Below are 27,727 nucleotides of genomic sequence, written 5' to 3' on the forward strand. Positions count from 1 at the left end.
TGCAGCCATGAGGAATAATGTCTGGATGTAAACAAGCTTTGTGATCACAGGAAATTCTGTTACCTTTTACAACCACTGATTGTGTATCTGACTTCTCTATTGTATAGGCCATGTAAGGTATAGATTTGCATTTCCTCTTGCAATGACTTAAACCAGAGCAAAGAAAGTGTATTTATTCCTGGCCTTTGAAAAATAAAATTTGCTGTTTAGGCATGGCCTATCCAGCCCTCCAGATCCGCGCTCTCTGTCTCTCTTATTTCTTCAAGCGCACTCTCTCTTCCAGGTATTGGGACCCTCTTGCAGGTCGAGAGACCCCCGGCAGACGTGCCTACCTGTCCTGGACGGTCCCCGACAGGGGGACATGGTGGCGTGTGCCTGCATTCCCAGATACCCAGGAGGCTGAGGCAGGAGAATTGCCTGAACCTAGGAGGTGGAGGTTTCGGTGAGCTGAGGTCATGCCATTGCACTCCAGCCTGGGTAACAAGAGCGAAACTCCATCTCAAAATAAAAATAAAAATAAAAATAAAAAAGAAGAAAAAAAAATAAATGGTAATTAAATCCAGCACAGTTGAAGGATACAAAACCAATATACAAAAATCAGTAGTGTTTCTAGATATCATTAAATAACTAAAAAGAAATTAAGAAAGCAAGCCCGCATTTCCGCCCACTTCCCCACCCAGGGCCACTCTGGCTACCCTGAGCTCCAGGCTCCTGCTAAGTTAGCACCACCATGGTCTCCCTTTAGCTGCTATCATGATTATCTACCCAGACGTCATCCGCTACAGTATGTTCTCCAACATTTACAAGATTTGGGAGATTGGAGGCAGGCTATGCCTGGTGGTGGAAGGAAAGATGGTAAGTAGGACACAGGGTAACATTGATGACTTGCTCATTGGTGGAAATGCCTCTGCTGAGGGCCCCTAGGGCAAAGGTACCTAAAGCACAGTAATTACTGGTGTTGGTATTGTCAGGAACCTCACTTACAGGAAACCAGCTTCACAAAAGAAGCCTACAAAAAGTACATCAAAAGTTACATGAAATCAATCAAAGGCAAATTGCTAAAATAGAGACCAGAAAGAGTAAAACCTTCAGTGACAGAGGCTGCAGAACCCATCAAGCACACCCTTGCTAATTTCAAAAACTCCAGTCCTTTACAGGTGAAAACATGAATCCAGATGGCATGGTTGCCCCACTGAACTACCATGAGGATGGTGTGACTCCATATATGATTTTCTTTAAGAATGATTTAGAAATGGAAAGTGTTGCTGGGCGTGGTGGCTCACGCCTGTAATCTTAGCACTTTGGGAGGCTGAGGTGGGTGGATCACCTGAGGTCAAGAGTTCAAGACCAGCCTGGCCATCATGGGGAAACCCTCTCTTAAAAAAAAAAAAAGAAAAAAAAAAAAAAAAGAAATCCCATCATCTACAGCAAAATGAATGGCACTGAAGGTCATTATGTTAAATAAAATGAGCCAAACACACAAAGACAAATATCACATATTCTCATCCATATGTGGGAATAAAAACGGTGATGTCACAAAGGTAGAGAGTAGAATGACAGTTACTGAAGGCTGAGGAAGGTAGGGGGCAGGGGGATGAAGAGAAGTTGGTTAATGGGGTCAAAGATACAGCTCAATAGAAGGAATAAGTTCTAGTATTTGACAGCAGAGTAAAGTGACTATAGTTAACAATAATTTATCATTTATTTCAAAATAGCTAGAATATTCAAAATCTTCCCAACACAAAGAAATGATAAATGTTTGAAGTGATGGATATCCTAATACCGATTTGATCATTATACATTGTATGCATGTATCAAAATATCACTCATTTCTATAATTTGTATAATTATTATGTATCAATGAAAATATTCCTGGAATCCTAAAAAGAAGTCCTTTCAAAAGCCAGTGGGAGTAAAGGGTAAGATCAAGGTCAGACTCAAGCAACAGAAGATAGTTACAGAATTACTGTGCATGATTCTGGAGGAGAAGCCATGTTGTTCCTAAGAGGGAAAAGTGGTGGAAAAGAAGGGAAGAGAAAAAGTTGGTTAAGAAGAAGAGAAGCAAGTAAGAAGGTAGAATGTAGGGCCAGTCCAGTCGCTGTGGTCTGAATGTGTGCCCCAAAATAATATGTTGAAACTTAATCACCAATATAGAATTTCAAGGGGTGTGTTCTCTTCAGGAAGTGATTAAGTCATGAGGGCTCTGTTCTCGTGAATGGGATTTAAACCTTATAAAAAAAGGCTTCACACAGTATTTGCCCCTTTTGCTCTTCCGCCTTCCACCACGTGAAGACACAGTATTCAAGACTCCATCCTGGAAGCTGAGACTGAGTCTTCAATAGACACGGAACCTGCTGGTGCTTTCATCTTGGACTTCCCAGTTTCCAGAGCTGTGAGTAGTGAATGCATGTTGTTATAAATTACCCAGTCTCAGGTGTTTTGTTAGCTGCAAGAACAGACTAAGACACTAGTTCCTAATATTTATGAGTTTTGTCCTGTTCACACTGGCTCAGGAGAGCCAATTGGGTCAATTCCACGTTTTCAGTGGCATCATGTGGATAGTGTGAAATCATTGATGGGTATTTATATCATGTAAATTGGCAAATGCTATAAACCAGGGCTCACCAATGTCATCTCTCCTCAGAGAGCCTGTTTCCCTCAACACCTCTGGGTCTGGGGCAAGAGACCTAGAAGTCAACATAACACTGGTCTGAATATTTATTTATTTTGAGACCGAGTCTTGCTTTGTCACCCAGGCTGGAGTGTAGTAGCACGATCTCGGCTCACTACAACCTCTGCCTTTCGTGTTCAAGTGATTCTCCTGCCTCAGCTTCCTGAGGATTTGGGATTACAGGTGCCTGCTACCATGCCCAGCTAATTTTTTTTTTTTTTTTGAGACAGAGTTTCACTCTTGTTACCCAGGCTGGAGTGCAATGGAGCGATCTCGGCTCACCGCAACCTCTGCCTCCTGGGTTCAGGCAATTCTCCTGCCTCAGCTTCCTGAGTAGCTGGGATTACAGGCACGCGCCACCATGCCCAGCTAATTTTTTGTATTTTTAGTAGAGACGGGGTTTCACCATGCTGACCAGGATGGTCTCGATCTCTTGACCTTGTGATCCACCCGCCTCGGCCTCCCAAAGTGCTGGGATTACAGGCTTGAGCCACCGCGCCCGGCTTTTTTTGTATTTTTAGTAGAGCCAGGCTTTCACCATGTTGAACTCCTTACCTCAGGTGACTTGCCTGCCTCGGCCTCCCAAAGTGCTGGGATTACAGGTGTGAGCCACCGTGCTCAGCCAGGTCAAAATATTTATAACAAACTGTTAAATAAAATATGTTCTACCCTCAATTCCTGACAAACATATTTTTATAATGACGTGGAAGGGCAGGTTCATGTTTAGAATTCTCAGATTCCTTGGGGTCTCCAGATGATGGAGATAGCTGGCTCCCTGGCTGCTCATGCCTGGTCTGCAGACAGTTCCTCTTTTACTTCTACCTATGCCACATCCTACACTTCAAAGGGCCTTGTGGATATGTGTGGACACCTAGTGCTGCATAGCTAAGTTCTAACCACACCCACTTCACAACACATGTGTCCCCTGGGCATCCCTAGCCCAGTAAAGAATGACTGCACCTGTTCTGAATTTTTTTTTTTTTTTTTTTTTTTTTTTTTTTTTTTTTTTTTGAGACGGAGTTTCGCTCTTGTTACCCAGGCTGGAGTGCAATGGCGCGATCTCGGCTCACCGCAACCTCCGCCTCCTGGGTTCAGGCAATTCTCCTGCCTCAGCCTCCTGAGTAGCTGGGATTACAGGCACACGCCACCATGCCCAGCTAATTTTTTTGTATTTTTAGTAGAGACGGGGTTTCACTATGTTGACCAGAATGGTCTCGATCTCTTGACCTCGTGATCCACCCGCCTCGGCCTCCCAAAGTGCTGAGATTACAGGCTTGAGCCACCGCGCCCGGCCCTGTTCTGAATTTTACCCAATTCTAGAGTCCTAATGTCAGTAGCTACTTCTTCCTTTCTAAGGCACTGACGGTAACAATTAACTTCTGTGGTCTGGGGACTATTTCCAGAATGGCCTGGATCCTCTTTTTGCCATCGTATACTGCTCTCATACCACACTGTTTGAGAGGTCTACTTCCCCTGTCTGGGCCCTTATTATAAATGAAAGTAGTTTTTTTTTTTTTGTTTTTTTTTTTTTTTTTGCTTTGGTCCTGGCTCAGAATATATCCTTCAACTACTGAGTCTTTAGCAATTCCTTTGCATCTGATCGCAGATGCAATTGAAAATTGCAATATAGGCCAAGAGCAGTGGTTCACGCCTGTAATCCCAGAACTTTGGGAGGCAAGGCGGGCGGATCACCTGAGGTTGTGAGTTTGAGACCAGCCTGACCAACATGGAGAAACCCCGTCTCTACTAAAAATACAAAAATTGGCCGGACGTGGTGGCACATGCCTGTAATCCCAGCTACTTGGGAGGCTGAGGCAGGAGAATCACTTGAACCTGGGAAGCGGAGGTTGCAGTGAGCCGAGATTGTGCCATTGCACTCCAGGCTGGACAATAAAAGCAAAAACTCCTTCTCAAAAAAAAAAAAAAAAAAGAAAAGAAAAGAAAATGGCAATATAATTGCAATTGCCTTGCCTGTGAAAAGGCAATGTAACTATGGTTAAAAGCAAAGACTCTTTTAGTTTCCTCATCTGAATAATGAGTTGGCAGATGTAAAGTGCTTAGGACAGCACCTGGCACATAGTAAGTAGAACTCTTGAGTGCCAGATACTATCATTTCCCTATATCTGTTTATCCCAATGAACCTGTAGATCATGGGACTTTGAACCTTCACTTTATTTTATTGTTTTAATTAATTTACTAATTGTTTTAAAAAAAATAAAGACAGAGTCTTACTCTGTTGCTCAGGTTGGAGTACAGTGAAGCAATCGTAGCTCACCGTAATCTCAAACTCCTGAGCTCAAGCAATCTTCCCGCCTCAGCCTCCCTGGTAGCTAGGACTATGGGCATGCATCACCTCACTCAGCTAATTTTTAAGTTTTTGTAGAGATGAGGCCTTGCTATGTGTCCAGGTTGGTCTTGAACCCCTGACCTCAAGGGATCATCCTGTCTTGGCCTCCCAAAGCTCTGGCACTACAGGTGTGAGCCAGTGTGTCTGACCTCCACTTTATTTTAAGAAGGAAACCTCAGGTAAATACTCTTACACTTTAATTATCACTCTTGACACTACCCTTCCACTAGATAACTGCAGGAAAAGGGTCAGATGGCTGCTGGGGTTGTTCTGAAACTTGACATGATTAAGCCTGTGATGCCAGGATAAAAAAAAATTACTTTTCTCTTGCTCTTTATCTGTTGTCTGTCTTTTAGACATTTAACTATCGGTCTTCCTACATAAAGGAATACATGGGGGTAAAAAAAAAAAAAGAGCTGCAATAATTTTTTTAAAGAAAAAAGTGCTCATTTGGCAGCTGTTGAAAGAAAGTCTAAAGGAGAGTTCCTTACCTCCTGTGCATTATAACTTTCCCTTTAATAACTGTAGTTTTTGCTGGTGTTTAAATATTCTAAGAACTGCATCTCCCAGCGTGTGTGGCAGGGTGGTGGCTTCTGTGCACCATCTGCACCCGTCAGAGGCGACAATGCAGTGGGCTGTGAGCATGGTGGCCCATCGGGGTTTTCTCCTGCAGGCATTCCCTCCAGCCTTGTGTCATCTGCTTAGTTGCACATAGACCCAGATATGTGGTGGTGACCCGGTGAAACTGATGCAAAGTCCAGTGGCTGGAGTTACTGCAGAGCTAAGGCCAAACCAGGGGACATTGCTGCTGTTTACCAATGAGGCTGGAGACATCTTAGATGACTAGATTGTGACCAGCACTTCTGAGGGGCACCTGTATGTGATGACCAACACTGGCTGCTGGGAAAAAGACTTGGCCTTCATGGAGGACAAGGTCAGAGAACTTCAGAGCCAGGCCAGAGATGTGGGGCTGGAGGTGGTGGATACTGCCCTGCCACCCCTGCAAGGCCTCCCTGTGGCTCAGGTGCTAGAGGCTGGCGTGGCAGCTGACCTCAGGAAACCGCCCTCGTGACTCGTGCTGTGATGGAGCTGTTTGACATGTCTGGCTGCAGCCTTACTCACTGTGGCCGCACAGAAGAGGACAGCATGGACATTTCGGTGCCAGCAGCAGGGGCAGTTCACTGGGCGTCAGCTCTTCTGGAAAACCCAGAGGCAAAGCTGGCAGGGCTGGCAGCGTGGGCCTGGAGGCAGGCCTCTGCTTGTATGGGAGTGACATTGGTGAACACACTACCCCTGTGGAGAGCAGCCTCAGTGGGATATTTGGGGAAGCGCCACCAAGCTGCCATAGACTTCCCCGGAGCCAAGGTCACTGCTCCCCAGCTGCAGAGAAAGTGCAGTGGAGGAATGTGGCATTGATGTATGACGGGGCCCTGATGCGGGCGCACAGTCCCACCTGGGCATCGAGGGTCCCGTGATTAACACTGTGACCAGTGGCTGTCCCTTGCCCTACCCGAAGAAGAATGTGGCGATGGGTTACGTGCCCTGCCAATAGTCAGCCAGGGACAATGCTGCCGGGAGTGGTGCGTTGGAAGCAGCAGAGGGCCACGGTCAGCAAGTGCCCTTTGTGCCCATGAACTGCTCTACCCTCTCGTGAGGATGGCTCAGGGCAGGGACATCCCTCCAGGAATCTTGCCCTAGAGGGTATCCTACAAGGGCTTAGGCAGGAGACTGAGGCAGAACTCATGGGGGGTGGGCAGCTAAGGGGGAGGTTGGTTCTAGCTGCCTGGTTTTGGGGGCCATACCACCTACTCTCCCCACTAAGCTCCAGGACCCTGTTTTTGAGTGACAGACAAACCCATTCAATGTCTTCTTTCGATCCATGATCCCACTGACCCATTCTTGCCTGCTGGAGGGAAATGAGAAGCTCTGGTTCTGCCATCTCTCCCTCTCTGCCAGGGGCCGGCTGTGGGACAAAGGCTTACCTTTGTGGGGATGATAAAATCTGCCCAACAGGCCTCACCTTGGTTATTTGCATTGCAAAAAGTTATTACAATGGGCAGTGTGGGCTCAGGCCACCCCATCCAGTTTGCATTCCATAAATGCAAAGTGTCCCTACCATGAGTCAGGAATGACTCCTGACTCACAACGGGGCTGCTGTAAACTTGGGAACGGCTGAAGGAACACAGACACACTCTTCCACACTCCCCGGTTGGTCCGGCCTGCTGTCCAGAAGCAAACCATGGCAGGCTCCCCACCTGTTCTATGCCGCAGGGCTGTTGGAGAACAGGCTGGGCTTCCTCCTGGACTCACCTTATCCTGGGCTGACCTTCACCCCTGGTACCCATTAATGGCCTCCACTGAATCCCGAAAAAAAATTAAACAAACTTCCTTCTTAAAAGTAAATATTCTGTCTACAGCTACACCACCCTGAACGTGCCTTATCTTGTCTGATCTCAGAAGCTAAGCAGGGTTGGGCCTGGTTAGTGGATGGGAGACCGCCTGGGAATACCGGGTGCTGTAGGCCAAAAATATATATTTTTTCTAAAAATTCTGAGGAAATTACTATTATTGTTGTTATTATTTTGAGACAGGGTCTCACTCTGTCACCCAGGCTGGAGGGTAGTGGCACGATCATGGCTCACTGCAGCCTCACTCTCCCAGGCTCCAGCGAACCTCCCACCTCAGCCCTGAAAGCAGCTGGGACTGTAAGCATGAGTCACCACACCTGGCTAATTTTTGTATTTTTTATAGAGATGGAGTCTCATCATGTTGCCCAGTTTGGTCTTGAATTCCTCAAGTGATCCTCCTGCCTCTGCCTCCCAAAGTGCTGGGGTTATAGGCATGAGCCTCCACACCCAGCCACAAAATTATTTTTAACTCAGGTTTGTTTACAAAGAAAATGTATGACTCACCTTACGTAGTTCTGGGCCGTGAGGCTGCCTCAGTGAACTCTCCATCTATTGAGCTTATGGTAAATGTTCCACCATCTTCTGACTGGACTCCAAACTAATGGCCAAATAATATGTAGACTGGAAAGTAGGTATGCTTTACAAAAAGAGTTACACTCACATTAACACACGTGATGCTAACCTGAAGTAGAGCCAAAAGTCTCCCTCGTCTGTTTAATAGATTCCAAATAATAAAGATATAATCTGAGCAAATCATCGTGCTGTTTTCTTGCCCTCTCTTCCAAACAATGCAGCAGTTGAGTGGTGGCTGGATTGCTGAATCCTGGAGGTGCTGGTTTGCCCGGGATTTTCATAGTTGAGCGCAGAAATGCCCTGGCAAACCAAGAGGCTTGGTTGTCCTGGCTGTGGGATAAGCAGGCCTTGCCTGCCCACCTAGGAAGGTCTGAGTTTATCAGTAGTACAGTAGCCTCATGAACAAACAGGCAACAGGTACAGCTTCCTAGAAGCCTCTTTTCTCAGAGGAGAAAAGACAACATAATCATCGCCCCTCAAATGATAGATTTGCCACTGGATTTAGTTGCCTTGTGCTTCCCTCATCACTCACACTGTGGTGGGTGTCAGCTGGAGTTCCAGGCCTTCCAGACCACGGTTGGGGATTTTTCACCTTGTGCCCCAAGGAAGTGAAATAGAGTAACAGTCAAGAGTGGAGACTGTGACTTCTGACCACCTATGGTCAAATCCCGCCTTCCTTAGGAGTGGTGGCTTTATAATTGTCAACTTGGCTAGACTGAACTACATGTCCCAGAATTCTCCTGCCAACATGGCTCTGGTTAGGGTGGACCACCAGAGACATTCTTCAATCAAGACCCTCTGCATCTGTAAATTTATTAAGCCTGAAAACTAGGTAAAAGGCTGACTTTCCGCTATAACGATGCAAGCTACATTTTTGGCTACCTACCCATTTTGTTACTAGGAATGCTGTGATCAATGACCACCAAAGATCTTTGTGAGCTAAGCCAACTGGTTAGCAATCTGTTCCTGCTGCCCTGTCTGTAAATACGCCTGGTTGTTTTCCTGGAATATGCTGGGGGGTGGCCATGCAGGTTGCACATGATAAATCCAGTCTTACCTGCCAATCTCCCTAAGCTTGTGGAGTCTCCCTTCCATATTGTGACAGGAAAGTTCTCTAGTAGGGGTGCTCATATGAATGAATCTGCTTGGTTCATCCCTGTTTCAAGGCTGATACACTTGCTTTTCTTCCTGGAACTCTCTTCCATCAGGTATTCACATAGCTCCCTCCAACACATCAATTAAACCTCTGTTCAACTGTCAATCAGAAATCCTTCCTTGGCACACTATCAAAAATAGCCTCCTTTCCCTATAGCTCTCTTTCACCAGGCTGTGGTTTTCTTTATAACAACTAACCACTATGTTATATTATTTAAAGTAGCATGTGTATTTATTTACCCACAGAGTTATTCACTTATTATTAAAATGCAATTCTAGGAAGGCAGGGACATGTCTCATTCATTGAGGTGTCCTCAGAACCTAGAATAGTGTATGGCGTATAACAGATACTCAAAAAATATTGATTAACTAAAGGACTGTAGATGTCAGAAAAGAGTTGGTTTTCCCAGAACACAACTCCATATGCAGACATATCTACAGCAATTAAATTTTAGCCTCTAACTTAATTAGGATGGCAACAATATGATTGTGTTTTGATTATTCTCACCCTAACTTGGTAAAAATGACTTCTGTTCATTTTTTTTAAATTGTGGTATAGTTAGCATACAGTAAAATTCATCTTTTGTGTGTGGGTACAATCCTAAGAGTTTCGGCAAATGCTTATAACTATGTAAAACCATTGCAGGCAAGATATAGAACAGTTCCATCATCCTCCAAAATCTCCACCTTCCCTTTTGTAGTCAGACACTCCTCTGACCTCCAGTCCTTGGCAGCCACTGATCTGTTTTCTGTCCTTATACTTTTGCTTTTTTCAGATTAGCACACAAATGGAATCATGTAGTACACAGTTTTTTGGGGTTGCCTTCCTTCACCTAGCATAATGCATTTGAGACTCATGCATTTTGCTACATGTATCAGCTGTCTGTTCCTCTTTATTCCTGCATAGTATTTCATTATATATGTACCATATTTTGTTTATTCTTGTGCCAGTTGAAGGACATTAATTTTTTTTTCCAATTTGGGATTATAATGAGTCAAATTATTATTAACATTCATGGGCAGGTTTTTGTGTGAACATAAGTTTTCTTTCCTCATGGGTAAATACCTAGGAGTGATTTTGCTGGGCCATATACTCAATGCATAGTCAATGATAAGAAATTGCCAAACCAGGCTGTGCACAGTGGCTAACCCCTGTAATCGCAGCACTTTGGGAGGCCAAGGTGGGTGAATCACTTGAGGCCAGGAGTTCGAGACCAACCTGGCCAACACGGTGAAACCCCGTCTCTACTAAAAACACAAAAATTAGCCAGGTGTGGTGACAGGCAACTATGGTCCCAACTACCCAGGAGGCTGAGGCAGGAGAATTGTTTGAACCCGGGAGGTGGAGGTTGCAGTGAGCCAAGATCACACCACTGCACACCAGCCTGGTTGACAGAGCAAGACTCTGTCTTAGAAAAAAAAAATTGCCAAACTGTTTTCCAAAGTGACAATACCATTTTGCATTTCTACTGGCAATGTATACGAGTTCCAGTTACGCCGGGCGCAGTGGCTCATGCCTGTAATCCCAGCACTTTGGGAGGCCGAGGTGGGTGGATCACGAGGTCAAGAGATCGAGACCATCCTGGTGAACATGGTGAAACCCAGTCTCTACTAAAAATACAAAAAATTAGCTGGGCACGGTGGCGCGTGCCTGTAATCCCAGCTACTCAGGAGGCTGAGGCAGGAGAATTGCCTGAACCCAGGAGGCGGAAGTTGCGGTGAGCCGAGATCGTGCCATTGCACTCCAGCCTAAGTAACGAGAGCGAAACTCCGCCTCAAAAAAAAAAAAAAAAAAAAAAGAGTTCCAGTTACTCCACATCTTTACCACCATTTGCTATAATGTGGAATGGCTATGGACTATGGAAACAAGACTAGAAATCTGGCCTTCTTGTTACCTGAATCATCTTCATTCATCCCTCTGTCAGAGTTTATGCACTTGCTGTTCCAGCTCCTTGGAACATGTTCTCATATGTTAGTGTAACTTCAATTCACATTTTATTTTAAAGGAGAGCCTATCTATGCACACATAAAGACCAGCTAAAACAGAATGAAGAAAATCAGAAACATGAATACATGGATGAGGAAAAATTACAAAATTGTATGCCTTTTCCCTACATTCTTCCATGTGTCAGAGATCTTAACAATTTTCAATTAGTAATTAATCTGTGCTGAAACTTTTTTATTTGTAACATGTTTTTAAGTGGGTTTGTTTAAAATATTCAGTATGTATTTTGGCCAGGCACAGTAGTTCATGCCTGTAATCCTAGCATTTTGGGAGGCCAAGGCAGTCAGATCACCCGAGGTCAGAAGTTCGAGAACAGCCTGGCCAACATGGTGAAACCCCATCTCTACTAAAAATACAAAAATTAGTCAGGCATGGTGGCATGCACCTGTAATCCCAGCTATGAGGGAGGCTGAGACACGAGAATCCCTTGATCCCTGGAGACAGAGGCTGCAGTGAGCTGATACCATGCCACTGCACTCCAGACTGGGTGACAGAGTGCGATTCTGTCTCAAAAAATACAATACATAAAATAGAACATTCAGTGTTTATTTTTAGCAGTATTTTAAACATACTGATCAGAGCCATAAACTTCCATAAGTTTATATTAAAGCCATAACACTTCTGTAAGTGTTAAAGCCACAAAGCTTTAACACGTTAACACTTGCCTCACTTCAGGGAAATGATGTAAACCAAAAGCAATTTATGTTTATGGGGCATTTTTGCAAAGGGACATGACCTCTGATCCCAGTAATTCTTTCACAGATGCTGTGTTGATATTTCTATTGCTTAAATATAAAGGAAGTAAAAGTCATGATTATTTCATTTTGTTACTATGCCAATGCTGCCTCAGAAAAAAAATAATTACTAACTTGAATTTTTAAGATTGTTGAAGAGCTTTAAACTACTATGGAAAACAAATAGAAATCTAGTTAACATTTGCATGCATTTCTTTACACTGAATTTATACTTTATTAATGGGTATGAGATCCCTTTATATTTTATTACTATTTTTTTTATTTTTTGAGACAGTCTCACTCTGTCACCCAGGTTGAAATGCAGTGGCACAATCTTGGCTCACTGCAACCTCTGCTTTCAAGGTTCCAGCAATTCTCCTTCCTCAGCCTCCCAACTAGCTGGGATTACAGGTGCACACCACCACGCCTGGCAAATTTTTGTATTTTTAGTAGAGACAGGGTTTCATCATATTGGCCAGGCTGGTCTTGAACTCCTGACCTCAAGAGATCCGCCTGCCTTGTCCTCCCAAAGTGCTGTGATTACAGGTGTGAGCCACTGTAGCTGGTGGGATATCCCTTTTAAAATTCATCTATAATTTTTACAAGTTCTCCACTTTTTTTGTCCCTGCCTTCTGTCGGGAACGGTCGGGATGGCACGTCTGCCGGGGATCTCTCGACCTGCAAGAGGGTCCCAATATCTGGAAGAGAGAGTGCGCAGAAGACAATGGAGACAGAAAGCGGGGTCTGGAGGACTGAATAGGCAGTGCCTAAACAGCAAGTTTATTCTTGTCAAGGGTCTCATTTTATATTTTAAGATCAAAGTAAATGACATCATCCTCACAGTATGCAAAGAACAATAAAAGGGGACAGAAAGTTACAAAATCAAAAAGTCACAAGTACGTTTTGTTGTGCAGGGAGTTTATGATCACAGCTCATAAAAGTGACCAGGTGTTGTGTTTTATCTATTTTTCCAGAAGGGGTCTCTGTTCAGATAACAATATCAGAAAGTCACAGGCTAAGTCGTTAAACCATTATCTAGGGTTCAAGGCAGTCATGCAAGTAAAGAAAAGGTTAAAGCTATTATTAAAGAAAAAGTCATAAAAGTTAAAAGCAGAAACTGGTTGCTGGTATGGAGTCACTCAGTCTAGCAGAACCGCATCGTTCAGGCCCAAAGTTATTGTGGTTAATGTTAGAAACTGATCATCCATCTTTCAGTTCCTTCTTCCCCATAGCTCCAGTGCCTCCAGCAGGAAACTGTGTTTGGGATCAAGCTCACCATATAGTAAGACCCATGCCTTTTGGGGGTCTCACACAGGAACGTTCCCCATAGCCTTCCCCCTACCCCTCTAAATTGACACAATTTAAGAAACTCAGGCTTAGAAACTGACTGTTAAAATTGTTTTCCTAAAATGGAACCTTAAAAATTCACTTCTTCTTAAGTGAATAGTTCTTCATAGATGGTTTCTGGAAAGATAAGTCCTTTGGAGAAGAAAGAGCGCTAAAAATGCCTGAAGGCAATGAATCACATGCTGTGCTGTTAAAATCTTTATATACGTGATTCATGCCACAAATATTTACTGAGAACTTACTATGTGCTAGGCACTATTCCTGACACTGGAAATAAAGTATTGATGATCCAAACGGAAAACATCTGTGCCCTCATGATGTTAGGTTCTTGTTAGTGAGGACACACAGCAAAGAAGATAAGTAAAACAAATTATGGGCCTGTGCTACACAACGTTGTGGTCAATGATGGACGACATATAGGACAGTGGTCTCAGAGGATGATATTGTATTTTCACTGTACCTTTTCTGTTTGTTTGTTTGTTTGAGACAAGGTCTCACTCTGTTCCCCAAATTGGAGTGCAGTGGTGTGATCACTGCATCACTGCAGCCTCTACCTCACGTGTTCAAGGAGTCCTCCCACCTCAGGCTCCCAAGTAGCGGGGACTACAGGCATGTGCCATCACGCTTGGCTAATTTTTGTATTTTTTGCAGAGATGGGGTTTAGTCATGTTGCCTGGGCTGGTTTTGAACTTCTGGGTTCAAGTGATCCTCCTGCTTTGGCCTCCCAAAGTGCTGGGATTACAGGTGTGAGCAACCACACACAGCCCTTTTCTGTGTTTAAATATGTTTAGATACACAAATACTTAACCATTGTGTTACAATTGCCTACAGCATGAAGTACAGTATGCTGCACAGGTTTGTAGCCTAGGGGCAATAGACTACACCACATAGCCTAGGTGTGCAGTAGGCTAGACCATCTAGGTTTGTGTATGTGAACTCTGTAATGTTTGCACAGGGATGAAATCGTTTAATGATACATTTGTCAGAACGTATCTCCATCTGTAAGTGACACATGCCTGCATATCATATGTTTTAATACAGAGAAAAATAAAGCAGTAAGAGAGAAATAGAAGTTTGTGTAATTGTGTGTGTTAAGTTTTAGAAAATGAAGACAACAGTTTTACAGAGTTGGTGACGGTTGGGCAAATACTGAAGGAGGCGAGGGAGTAGCCATGGCAACATCTGGGGAAGCATTCCAGGAACCCCAATGAGGCCAGAAGGCTGCAGTGGCCCTGGTGAGGGAGGTAAGAGGAGCCAGGAGGCAGCAGGAGCCACCTCACTGAGGGTCCTTCCATCATGCTGAGGACTTTGGTTTTACATTGGGAGAAATGGGGAGGCATGGAAAGGTTCTGAGTAGAGGCAGGACATACACTGGCTTCAGCTGTAGCAGGATCAGCCTGGCTGCTATGGTGAGGACACATGAAGGGGGGCAAGGGAGAAGGAGGGAGACCAGTTAGGAGGCTATTGCATTAATCTGGTGGGGAGAGGATGGGGACTTGGGCCAGGGTGGCAGCTGTGGAGGTGGTAGAAAAACATTAGATTTTGCACGTATTTTGAAGGTAGAACTAAGAGGCTTTTCTAACGTCTCGAATATGGAATGTGGGAAAAAGGAGTCATGGTAAGAGGAAAAGGAAAAGGAAAAGCAGATGTCATTACTAAGATGGTGAGGAGAGTGGGAGGAGGAGGTTCGAGGATGAGATCGAGTTCCGTTTTGAACATGTTGAGCTGGAGGTGCCTATTTGGCATTCATCTTGAGATACCAAGTAGGCAGTTCAATATTCAACTCTGCCAAGTGCAAGTTCAAAAGGGAGGTTTAGGCTGGAGGTAGACATTTGGGAATAAGCAGTGTACAGGTGACATACAAAGTCATAAGTCTAGATAATTTTCTCATGCAATTCTTAAAACACTAGCATGAGGTAGATATGATTTTAATCCCCACTTTAGATATAAAGAAACTGAGGCTGGAGACTTTAAATAGTTCACTCTATCCTGGTGTCTGCCTTTTGGTAAAAAACAAACAAAAAATTAAAAAAATAGTTCACTCTAAGTCATTCAGTTAGTAACTGTATGGACTCAATGTTCATTCTTATCTCTGAGAGATAGTTTTTCAACTGGGCTCTGTGACAATCCTAAATGAAAGGAAGACTCAGTTTAAGGAGACTGATTTCCCTCTGTATGTATTTGTTGGGGTCTCAGGTAAAATTTTATTTGAAAAAAAAAAAAAAAAGTATTTATGCTGAGTGACGTGACTCATGCCTGTAAGCCCAGAAACTTGGGAGGCTGAGGCAAGAGGATTGCTTGAGCCTAGGAGTTCAAGACCAGCCTGGGCAAAAAAGCAAGACCCTGTCTCTACAGAAAGAAAGAAAAGAGAGAAAGACGCCGGGCGTGGTGGCTCAAGCCTGTAATCCCAGCACTTTGGGAGGCCGAGGCGGGTGGATCACGAGGTCGAGAGATCGAGACCATCCCGGTCAACATGGTGAAACCCCGTCTCTACTAAAAATACAAAAAATTAGCTGGGCATGGTGGTGCATGCCTGTAATCCCAGCTTCTCAGGAGGCTGAGGCTGGAGAATTGCCTGAACCTGGGAGGCGGAGGTTGCAGTGAGCCGAGATTGCGCCATTGCACTCCAGCCTGGGTAACAAGTGCGAAACTCCGTCTCAAAAAAAAAAAAAAAAGAAAGAAAGAAAGAGAGGCCAGGTGCAGTGGCTTATGTCTTTAATTCCTGCACTTTGAGAGACTAGCAATTTGAGGGCAGATCACTTGAGGTCGGGAGTTCAAGACCAGCCTGGCCAACATGGTGAAACTCTGTCTCTACTAAAAATACAAAAATTAGTCAGGCATGGGGACACGTGCCTGTAATCCCAGCTACTTGGGAAGGTGAGGCAGGAGACTCACTGGAACCCAGGAGGTGGAGGTTGCAGTGAGCTGAGATAGTGCAACTGTACTCCAGCCTGGGCGACAGAGTAATACTCTGTATCAAAAAAAAAAAAAAAGGGAAAGAAAAAAGAAAAAAAAAGAAAGTGAGAGAGAGAGAGAGAAAGAAAGAAGGAAAATATATTGTATTAGTCAACTTTCACACCGCTGATAAAGACATACTTGGGTAATTTATACAGGAAAAAAAGGTTTAAATGACTTTCAGTTCCATGTGGCTAGGGAGGCCTCACAATCATTGCAGAAGGCAAGGAGGAGCAAGTCACGTCTTACATGGATGGCAGCAGGAAAAGAGAAAGAGAGCTTGTGCAGGGGAACTCCTCCTTATAAAGCCATCAGATCTCATAAGACTTATTCACTATCATGAGAACAGCATGGGAAAGACATGCCCCCATGACTCAATTACCTCCCACTGGGTTCCTCCCACAACATGTGGGAATTCAAGATGAGATTTGGGTGGGGGGACACAGCCAAACCATATTATCTATATTTAGATTTTATGACAAATATTTCTGATACATTGTTATGTCAGAAATATAATGGTGGCCATAAATGTAATGTAAAATTTCCTATTAGCCACATAAAAAAAGTAAAAAGAAACACAGAAAATTAATTCTAGTAATAGACTTAATTTGATATATAAAAAATATGATTTCCACTTGAAATCAACAAATTATTAATGAGATGTTTTGCATTTTGTTTTCATACTGAGCCTTTGGAATTTGGTACGTATTTTACACTTGCAGAACATCTCAATGCAGACAAGTCACATTGCAAGTGCCCAATAGCCTCATGTAGCTAGTGGCTACCATAGTGAATATCCAATGCTATATACCAGATTCTGAGCTTTTGGAAGATAGGAACTGTCAATTCATCACTGTTGTAAGGTCTTTTAGGCTGACTGATGGTGGCATGGACTCCGTGTTAACCTCTGTGACCTGCACGGACACTACAGATGAGTTTCTGGAAAATCTAAAGTAACCAGAAGATCGTGAAGAGGAAAAAATGATCAACTCCTGCAGCACCTACTTAATTTTAAGACATTCTCTATTGTTTCCAACCTCGTGACTCCACACCCTATGACCCTCTCCCAGCTTGCAAAAAATCACCTACAGTAACTTCTGTAACTTTCCGCTGCCCACCCCAAACCTATAAACTCACTCCTATCCTACCGCCCTTTGCTGATGCCCTTTTCGGCCTCAGCCCACTCACACCCAGGTGAATAAATAGCCATGTTGCTCACACAAAGCCTGTTTGGAATTGGGGGGTGGGGGCGGTCTCTTCATTCAGAGCACCGGAAACCCGGATGGGAGAACTGCTACGGGAGACCAAACCCCCTGTCCCCGTTCTTGTGCTCCCTCCATGAAGAGACCTACCTATGACCCAGGCTCATCAGACCGGCCTGCGCATTCACCTAACACCCTCAGATCAGGAAAGCGGTTTGCCTCAACTCTCTTCTTAGCCCTTCTCGCCATCTGTCAACCTCCTCCTATCAGTTTCATTTTCCCCTCTCTTTCAATGAAGACAAGAAAGACAGGACTTTCGCGAGGTTCATGACATCCTATAGGTCACGGAACTGGGAAGACAGTCTTCCCTCGGTGACTGATCATTGCAGAGATGTCGGCTTTAGTCACTCACTTACACTCATAGGTGACAGATCAACATGGGGGACGCCGCCTTTGACCGATTCACCCCAGGTTCAGACCAAGGTTTAGTCCGGGGCGCCTGCTACGCTGCTTGGTTTCGCATTCACTTTCTTTGTCTCGTCATTCTTCTTAAACTATGGGCAACCTCCCACCCTCCATTCCTCCCTCCTTTCCCTCAGCCTGCGTTCTAAAAGACCTCAGACCTCTCTGGCTATCACCTGACCGAAAACCTAAGCATCTTATTTTCTTCTGCAATACCACTTGGCTACAATATAAATTGGACAATGGCTCTAAACGGCCAGAAAATGGTACCTATGATTTTTCTATCCTGCAGGATCCAGACTTTTGTCCTAAAATGGGCAAATGGTCTGAAGCCCCTTAAGTCCAGGCATTTTTCACACTTTGCTCCCTTCCCAGCCTCTGCTCCCAATGTGACCCCTCTCAAATTCTCCTTTCCCTCCTACCCGTGCCCTGTTGGGAACCAGCCCCAACACTGTACATGGGCGCCCTCAGTCCTGGCGGTGATGAGGGATTTAGAAAAGAAAATAAAGACAGAGACACAAGAGTAGAATTTATAGCACGGGTCCAGGGGATCAATGCAAGTGTGGGAACTGCGCTGGCCCCGAGCTCTGGGCTCCAAACCCTTTTATTATGAGCATAATCTCCTTGATCTTACGGGCATGGAAGGGGAGGGTGAAGGGATAGGTAAGATAGCTGGGTGGAGAGCACTTGAGATCCTACTAAGACGTGCTAAACTAGTGCTCTGAGCATTTAACAGCACTTGAGATCCTTCCAAGACAGGCTAAACTAGTACTCTGTTATCAGGGTGCAGCCGCATCAGGATGAGGAGCCTTGGGGGTCTGACCACACCCAATGCATCAAGGGGCTTTTATTTCCCAAGCACTGAGGACATAGAGCAATTAAAATCACTCCATATTCGGAGAACCTAGGCAGAGCTTGGGGTGTTCTGTGATCTTTGCCCTGCAAGGCTTTTCTCCTCCTTGCCAGCTCCCACCTGCAAAGACCCTCCCAGATCTTGTGAGCAGAGGTCGACTCCTGTCTCAGAGATTTTTGCATAAGCCCCCTTTATGAGGCCCTTATACAGTCTCCATGTTGAGAAGGCATTCGTGGGACCACAACAGTGTTCCCTGCTCTGCAGCCACCCTGAGATGTTCCCCAGTGTTACTGTGATCTCGGATGGTCTTTACCTTAGGCCTCCTGTTACCACTTGATTTCTAATCAATTGTACCAATAATATAGCTTAGTTCGGTATATAAGCTTCAGTGTACTCTGAGCCAAGCAAGTTTATAATTATTTAGATCAAATCGAATCCCACTAAATATATCCAAGAGTTCCAATATGTAATTCAGTCCTACAACTTAACCTGGAATGACTTAAATGTCATTCTAACCTCTACTCTTTCTCCAGATGAACAAAATAGGGTTTATACTTGACTCAGTCGTACGCTGACACCTGTAGACACCATGAGCCAGTCCTCCAAGAGGGTGTCAGGGCAGTACCTAGGGCATAACCCCAATGGCAGTACCAGGTGGGCTCGCCTGACATCACCAAGCATGACTATGTGGTCTCCTGCTTAGTGGAGGGACTTAAGCAGGCAGCTTACAAAGCCGTAAATTATGACAAGCTTAAATAAACTACCCAGAGCAAACATGAAAATCCTGCCCAATTTATGACCTGCCTAACAGAAACTCTTAGACGTTTCACAGCACTAGACCCAAAGGGGCCAGGGGGTTGCCTTATTCTTAATATGCATTTCATTACCCAACCTGCCCCCGATATTAGGAAAAAACTTCAAAAAACTAAACTCAGGCCCTCAAACCCCACAACAGGATTTAATCAACCTCACCTTTAAGGTGTTTAATAACCGAGAAGAGGCTGCCAAGTGACAGCGTATTTCAGAATTAAAAATGCTTGTCTCCGCTGTAAGACAGACCCCAGCTCCTTCAGCTCGCAGAAGTTTCAGACTGAAGAGGGAGACCCAGGCATCTCAGATCAACTTCCCTTTTCCTAAGACTGTAAACCGAAGCCCTTTTCATATGTAATTCCTAAGACTGTAAACTGAAACCCTTTTCATATGTTAAGCTATAAACCTAAGATTCTTCCACGTGTAACATCTAAAGTATAAGCCTATATAAAGAAGGAATCTTCCTTTGTTACGGGAGCTTGGATATTAGGCAAATATGCCACCTGGCTCCTGGCCGAATAAACTCCTTCCTCCGATATTTGGTGTCCAAGAGATGTTTCCTGTGGCCGCTCCTGCAACAAGACCACCAAATCCACAGCATCAAGGCTTCTCTTCAGGACCTCCTCCCCCAAAGCCTTGCTCAGACAGAAAATTGGCCACTGCGCCAGTGAGTGCCCACAGCCTGGGGCTCCATCCTGCTTCAAGTGTCAAAAGCTTGGACATGGGGCTAACGAATGCTCACAGCCCAAAGCCCACTTTAAGCCGTGTCCTGTCTGTGGGGGACCCCACCGGAAGTCGGACTGTCCAACTCACGTCGCTGCTCCCAGAGCTCCAACCCAAAGCTTCCGGACTGAATCCTTCCCAGATCTCCTCGGCTTGGTGGCTGAAGACTGACGCTTCCCAAAGATCTTGGAGGTCCCATCTCGACCATCACAGATGCCAAGCTTCGGGCAACTCTTACGGAGGAAGGTAAGTCCATCCCCTTCTTAATCGACATGGAGGCCACCCACTCCATGCTGCCTTCTTTTCAAGGACCTGTCTCCTTGGCCTGCATAACTGTTGTGGGAATTGACTGCAAGGTCTCCAGGCCTCTCAAAACTCCCCAAGTCTGGTGTCAATTAGGCCAGCGCTCCTTTCCACATTCCTTCCTAATCATCCCCACTTGTCCAGTTTCCCTGTTAGGCCAAGATATCCTAGCAAAATTGTCTGCCTCCTTAACTACTGCTGGGCTACAGCCACACTTCATTGCTTCTCTCCTCTCTGAACCCATACCTCCTTCAATAGCTCCCCTTATGTCCCCTTACCGTAACCTTAGGGTGCGGCACACCACCTCCCAAGTCACTCATCCCTCATCATTCCCTTAAAACCTAACAACCCTTACCCTGCCTAGTGCCAGCACCCAATGCCACAACAGGCTTTAAAAGGCCTAAAGCCTGTTACCACCCGTCTATTACAACATGGCCTTTTAATTCACCTTCCTATCGTCCCCAGCCCCTTCCACAACTCACTCTTCTGTTCTTAACCTCAAAAATGCTGTTTTCTAAAGCCCACATTTCTTCTCCATCTGTTATAATCCCTCGCCAGCATACACACGCTCTCCCTGCCAGCCGTATCCAGTTGATTGCCCAAACTGCAACCCCATCCACTAAACAGCAGCTTCTTTCCTTCCTAGGCGTTGAAGGATACTTCTGCCTCTGGATGCCAGGTTTTGCCCTCCTAACCAAACCACTTTATAAACTTACACAAAAAACTTAGCTAACCCCATAAACCCCAAATCCTTTCCCCATTCTTCCTTCTGTTCTCTAAAAAGGTCTTAGAGACTGCTCCTACTTTAGCACTCCCCAACTCCTCTCAACCCTTCTCTCTCTACATAGCAAAAATAAAAGGCTGAACTGTTGGAATTCTTACACAGGAGCCAGGCCCATGGCCTGTAGCCTTTTCATCCAACAACCTAACCTCACGGTCCTGGGCTGGCCCTCATGACTGCGCGCAGCGGCAGCTGCCGCCCTGATCCTCTTAGAATCCCTCAAAATCACCGGCTATGCCCCACTTACCCTCTGTAGCTGTCACAACCTCCAAAGATTAGTTTCCTTTTCACACCTCACACACTTACTTTCAGTCCCTTGCCTTCTCCAGCTTTATTCACTCTTTTTTTTTTTTTTTAAATTTTTTTTTCTTTGCTTTATTGAACCCTCCTGAGTAACCATTGCTCTTGGACCTGACTTCAGTCCAGCCTCTCACTTAATACCTGACACAAACCCGAACCCCATACCTCGATCTCCCACCCTCTCTGTGTTCCTTTACACTTCACCTCAAGAGCCCTACTACCCACGTTAACCAAAAAATAAGAGCATACGAACTGCGCATTATAGAAAAGCCCTTCCTTATTACTAGCAGCCTTAAAAACGTCAATAGCAGGTCTTGCCTAGACAGGCGTTTCCCCTGTCTCTCATTCTACCCTTGGCTGCCCTTCCACTGCTCCTCAGACTCTCCTCCAGACCCCTCTTCCTGTCTGCTCATACCCAATATCATTGATGAAAGCGAGTGGTTACTTATAGATACCACACGCTTCCTTATGCACCAGGAAAACAAGAGCTGTCCCTCCACACCGTTACCCTACCAAACCCCACTACAACCCTTAACCACGGCAGCCTTTGCTGGTTCCCTTGGCATTTGGGTCCAAAGCCCCAGCCACCTCAGAACACTTTCTCATCTTTACAGTTTGCACTTCCAGTTCTGTCTAAGCCAAGGACTTTTTCTCCTCTGTGGTTCTTCTTACATCGGCCTTCCTACAACTGCAGAGGTGCTTGTGCCCTCGTTTTCCTTACTCCCAAAATTCAGTTTGCCAGTGGAAACGAAAGCCTCTCTGTTCCCCTTGTGGTCCTGACAGGACACAAGCTGAGAGAGGAGACCCTTAATCACCCTTAAGCATCTAAGACCATCCCCACCTTGACTTCCACACTGCATTTCAATAGAAGTAAAGGCTGGCAGACCTGGTGCCACCTTAATCACCCTCCTATAGATTGCAGGCGTGGTGTGGAGGAATCTTTCCAGAAGGCATTGCTTTTACTTAAACAAGATCAATCCCCCACCGAGTCACGCCTGTAATCCCAGCACTTTGGGAGGCCCAGGCAGGTGGATCACGAGGACAGGAGATGGAGACCATCCTGACTGTGAAACCCCGTCTCTAAAAAAAAAAAACAAACCCCCCACCGAAGTCACTGTACCCCACCCTACTCCATGGCCCAAGACCCTTTCACATGTAAATTCTAGAGCTGTAAACCCAAGACTCTTTCACACGTTGCATCTAAGTTGAGAGCTTTTATAGAGGCAGAGATTGCCTTTGTTAGACGAGCCTGGCTGCTGGGCAGCTATGCCACCTTGCTCCGGGTGGAGATACATCACCCCTTCCTAGTTCGGTGTCCGAGGTCTATTTCTCACAGCCGTTCCTGCTTCAAAGCCGGTCATTCCATGGATCCCCTTACTAGTAGGGTTACCACTGCACTTGGCACAGGCATAGCAGGGCCTACTACTTCAATCGTCATCTTCCATAGCCTCTCTAATAATTTCTCTGCTAGCGCTGCCGAATTAACTCAATACTATCCCTTCTTCAAGCTCAAGTAAATTCCATAGCTGCAGCTGTCTTTCAAAACCGCAGAGGTCTGGATTTACTGACTACTGAAAAAGGAGGTCTTTACCTATTCCTAAATAAAGAATATTGTTTTTATGTAAATCAGTCCGGCCTAGTATATGATGCCATTAATAAATTAAAAGACAGAGCCCAAAGGCTTGGTAACCTGGCAAAGAGTTATTCTGGAGCTGGCTGGACACTCTCTAACTGGGAGTCCCAGCTTCTTCCAATCCTTAGTCCTCTCATACCTGTATTTCTCCTTCTCTTATTTGTTTTCCGATTATCTCTTCATTCCTACAAAATCTTATATAAGCGATAACCAATTAGTGGATACGACAAATGTTCCTTCTAACACCCCCACAATGTCACCCCTTCCCCGAGACCGCCCAGCACTCTAAATTCTTTCCCATTTTAGGTTTCCACACCACCCCCAATCCTGCTCAAAGAAGCCTTGAGAAAAATCACCCCATCACCCCTCTGTGCCAGCCTTCCTAATACTCCTCTGCCTTCCACCCTTCATTTCTTTTATATTGCTAATATAAAAAGACAGAAAGGTAAGGTCTTTTAGGCTGACTGACGGTGGCACAGATGCCATGTTAACCTCTGTGACCTGCACAGACACTCCAGATGAGTTCCCGGAAAATCTAAAGTAACTAGAAGACCTTGAAAAGAGGAAGAAATGATCAACCCCTGCAGCACCTACTTAATTTTAAGACATTCTCTATTGTTTCCAACCTCCTGTCACTCCTACGACCCCCTCCCAGCTTCCAAAAAACCACCCTAAACTAACTTCTGTAACTTTCCACTGCCCACCCCAAACCTATAAAACCAACTCCTATCCCACCACACTTTGCTGAGGCCCTTTTTGGCCTCAACCCACCCACACCCAGGTGAATAAACAGCCATGTTGCTCACACAAAGCCTGTTTGGGGGTGTCTTTTCATTCAGAGTGTATGTTTTAACAACTGTGTTCGCAGCAAGTGGCCTGTGCCTGCACACAGATATTTAACAAATGTTTGATGACTGTCTGAATAATACATATTAATTGGAACACTACAGAAATGTTAAATATGTTACCTTCTCCAGGGAAGAGATAGTTCAGTATAAAGCATAAAATCCAAAGCCTCATTACAATTGATAAAATGATGATCTTGTAAAATGAGAGTGCAAGTCTAAGTATGTCGGGTATCGGATCCTGGGGATACAATCAACCAGGCAGCATACATCAACAACAACAAGAACCAAATGGGCAAAGACATGAAGGCAACTCACAAAGAAGAAATAAAAATGCTCTATAAACACTTGGTAAAAGATCAACTACTTTAGTCATCACAGAGTTGTAAGTGAAACAACATATCATTCTTGCCTATGTGTCAAGGTTTTAAAAATTGTATCTCTTCATATCAGCAAGGTTTAAGAAAGAGTTCCTCGTGCACTGCTAGTAGCTATAGACCTTTCTGTAGGGTAATTTGAGAAAATGTATCCAAAACCTTTAAAAGATGCACACTACCATATTCTACCCTCCACACTGTTAAAACACTCGCTTTGAAGGAAGAGATCCCCCCAAACAGGCTTTGTGTGAACAACATGGCTGTTTATTCACCTGGGTGCAGGTGGGCTGAGGCCAAAAAGGGTGTCATCAGAGGGTGGTGGGATAGAAGTTGGTTTTGTAGGTTGGGGCAAATGTTTTGGGGAGGAGCAGGGGTGTTACGGAGTAAGATCAGTTACAGTGGTGGGGGTGGGGCAAGGAGTATACATTACCGTAAGTTCAGTTATAATGGTGAGTGGGGTAAGGCATAAGAGTAGTTAAGGTGGTAGGGTGGGATGGAGGGATATTTGCAGAGCAAGAACAGTTAAGATGGCAGGGCGGGGTGAGGAGTATTCACATTATCATAATAACAGTTAAGACGGTAGGGTTTTTCTCATAACACACACACACACACACACACACACACACACACACACACAAGACAGCAGGGTGTGGTGAGAGGCTTAATGTGTGTGGGGAGAAAGCTCTGCTGGGTGATCAGGGATAAAGGCAAACGCAGGCGGGGGTTGGGGGTGATCAGCCGAGTTAGACAGGACTTAAGACTTTCTGGGTCTGGGCTTGCACATGGAGGCCTTACACATACCTACCCTATAGTCCCTGGAAATGTACATGCACATACACAAAGACATTCTGCTTCCAGGATTTTTCCTACGGAAATATTGATATGCCCAATGATACATATCTATTCACGGCCCTAGTGCTTGTGAGAAGGAAAAAATGCAAATATTGAAATCCTATGTGTTCAATGACAGGATTAATTAAATTGCAGTGCATACATATGATAAAAACCTATGCAGCCAATAGGTACCAATATTTTGAAAGAAGCATTAATGATACGGGAAAATATTCAGTGGAAAAAGTAGATTTTAAAAAAGAAGTGTAGTGTAACTCCAGTTTTATTAAAGTGTTGTAACTGAGCAAGCGGGAAATGACCACTGAGACAAAGACTAGGCCAAATTACAGGGTGTTTATTGCCGGTGGCCACAGAGGACTCGTATCTCTCTAACCATCGGCCCTGAAAGGAGGGTGTCAAGAACTGTTATGCTCGTAAACCACCTCCTGGCTGTGGGTGAGGGCGAGGGACTTCGGACATTCCGAGGGCCAGGGGACTTTGGACATTCCATAAACCACCTCCTGGGTGTGGGTGCAGGTGAGGGGCTTTTGACATTCTGAGGGCCAGGGGACTTTGGACATTCCGATTGCTACTTAAGTGGTTCACAGAAGTCAAGATAAGCATTAGTTTACACATTGTCTGGGTAGGGTGGAAATTACAGACCTTAGTTACTTATTATATGTCACAGGGGCCAAGATGGCATGGGTTTGGACTGCTTGCCTGTCACATTAGGCTTACAGAGAGGAGTTTCAAAGTATGGTTGAGGTGGAGCAATTACCATGTCACAAAAGCAACATTTCATTAGAAAGAGAGACAATGGTGTATGTGTCAGGTCATATGTTGACATAGAGGAAGGACAATGCTTAACAGGCATAGTCTTATCACATCACTATGACAACCTAATGAGCTAAGTGGTATTACACTCACTTTAAAGATGTCAAAACTGAGCCTCAGGCTGGGTGTGGTGGCTCGTGCCTGTAATCTCAGCATTTCAGAGGCTGAGGTGGGTGAATCACCTGAGGTCAGGAGTTTGAGATCAGCTTGACCAACATGGTGAAACCCCATCTCTACTAAAAATACAAAATTCAGCCAGGCATGGCGGTGCATGCCTGTAATCTCAGCTACTCAGGAGGCTGAGGCAGGAGAATCACTCGAACCCAGGAGGCAGAGGTTGCAGTGAGTCAAGATCGCCACTGTACTCCAGCCTGGGCGACAAGAGTGAATCTCCATCTCAAAAAAAAAAAAAAAAAAGTTTGAATGTTTATATGCCTATAAAATCCAGAAGATTATCACTCTGCAGTACAGATATTTGGATAAGGCTGTTATAAATGATTTTTATTTTCCCCTTGTGCTTTTCTTTCTTTTTTTTTTAAAGATGGGGTTTCACCATATTGGTCTTGAACTCCTGAACTCAGGTGATCCGCCCACCTCAGCCTCCCAAAGTGCTGGGATTATAGGTGTGAGCCACCGCGCCCGGCCCCTTGTGCTTTTCTTGACTTCCCACAATGTATATTATTTTTGCGTTAGGAAAAGAATTCAGTAAAGATTATTTTTTTAAAGATGGACAAAAAGAAGGATCTGGGATCTCTCAATTTCATGTCCCTGGTCAATTCCTGAAGGCAAGCAAAGTGACGTTGCTGTTCCTGCCACAGGGTTCTGATAACAAGCAAAGTGTGGTGACTTATTGCCCAACATTACAGGAAGCCTTTTGATGACATTGGTTAAGAAGCTATGCTGGCTCCGTTGTGAAATGGGGATATGACTGTTTTATGGTGTGACTTCCTGGTAGCCTAAGGGACATCCTAACTTAGTGCTCTCTTGGGGTGTTTCTTCTTTCTTTAGAACTGTCCTTTTTCACAGTAGGCAAGATTACACCTAAAGGAAGACAGAGAAGTCTGAGGCTATAGTTATCAGCCTTCCTCTAGTACTTGATCCTATCCCTAATTTTGGAAAGAGCTTATTAAAATCATAACAATCCTCTTGCTTTTATTTTTGTGGGAGCTACATATAGGTTATCTTGAAGTCTACTTTTATTATGCAAATATTAAAAAGTACAAATCATACTGAAAGAATTAAAGGCTACATTCTAAGGTTAGCCTAAAACATGAAATTTAGAACCAATTTTTATTACAGAGCCTTATTTTCACAACCTGTATTATGGATAATCTTTTCTTTTTCTTTTTCTTTTTTTTTTTTGAGACGGAGTTTTTGTTACCCAGGCTTGTTACCGCTCTTGTTACCCAGGCTGGAATGCAATGGCGCAATCTCTGCTCACCGCAACCTCCGCCTCCTGGGTTCAGGCAATTCTCCTGCCTCAGCCTCCTGAGTAGCTGGGATTACAGGCATGCGCCACCATGCCCAGCTAATTTTTTGTATTTTTTAGTAGAGACGGGGTTTCACAATGTTGACCAG

The 27,727-nt window shown here is 44.7% G+C and overlaps 3 pseudogenes; all 3 read left to right on the top strand.

The window, feature by feature from the left end:
* The first annotated feature begins 753 nt into the window (after nt 1–753).
* Nucleotides 754–1,291, top strand: LOC101041703 (translationally-controlled tumor protein-like; annotated as a pseudogene).
* Nucleotides 1,292–5,679: 4,388 nt separating this feature from the next.
* Nucleotides 5,680–6,652, top strand: LOC101042028 (aminomethyltransferase, mitochondrial pseudogene; annotated as a pseudogene).
* Nucleotides 6,653–7,427: 775 nt separating this feature from the next.
* LOC120363866 (5S ribosomal RNA) lies at nt 7,428–7,542 on the top strand (annotated as a pseudogene).
* The last annotated feature ends 20,185 nt before the right edge of the window (nt 7,543–27,727 follow it).

The sequence above is a fragment of the Saimiri boliviensis genome, chromosome 3 (assembly GCF_048565385.1).
Source record: "Saimiri boliviensis isolate mSaiBol1 chromosome 3, mSaiBol1.pri, whole genome shotgun sequence".
NCBI lineage: Eukaryota > Metazoa > Chordata > Mammalia > Primates > Cebidae > Saimiri > Saimiri boliviensis.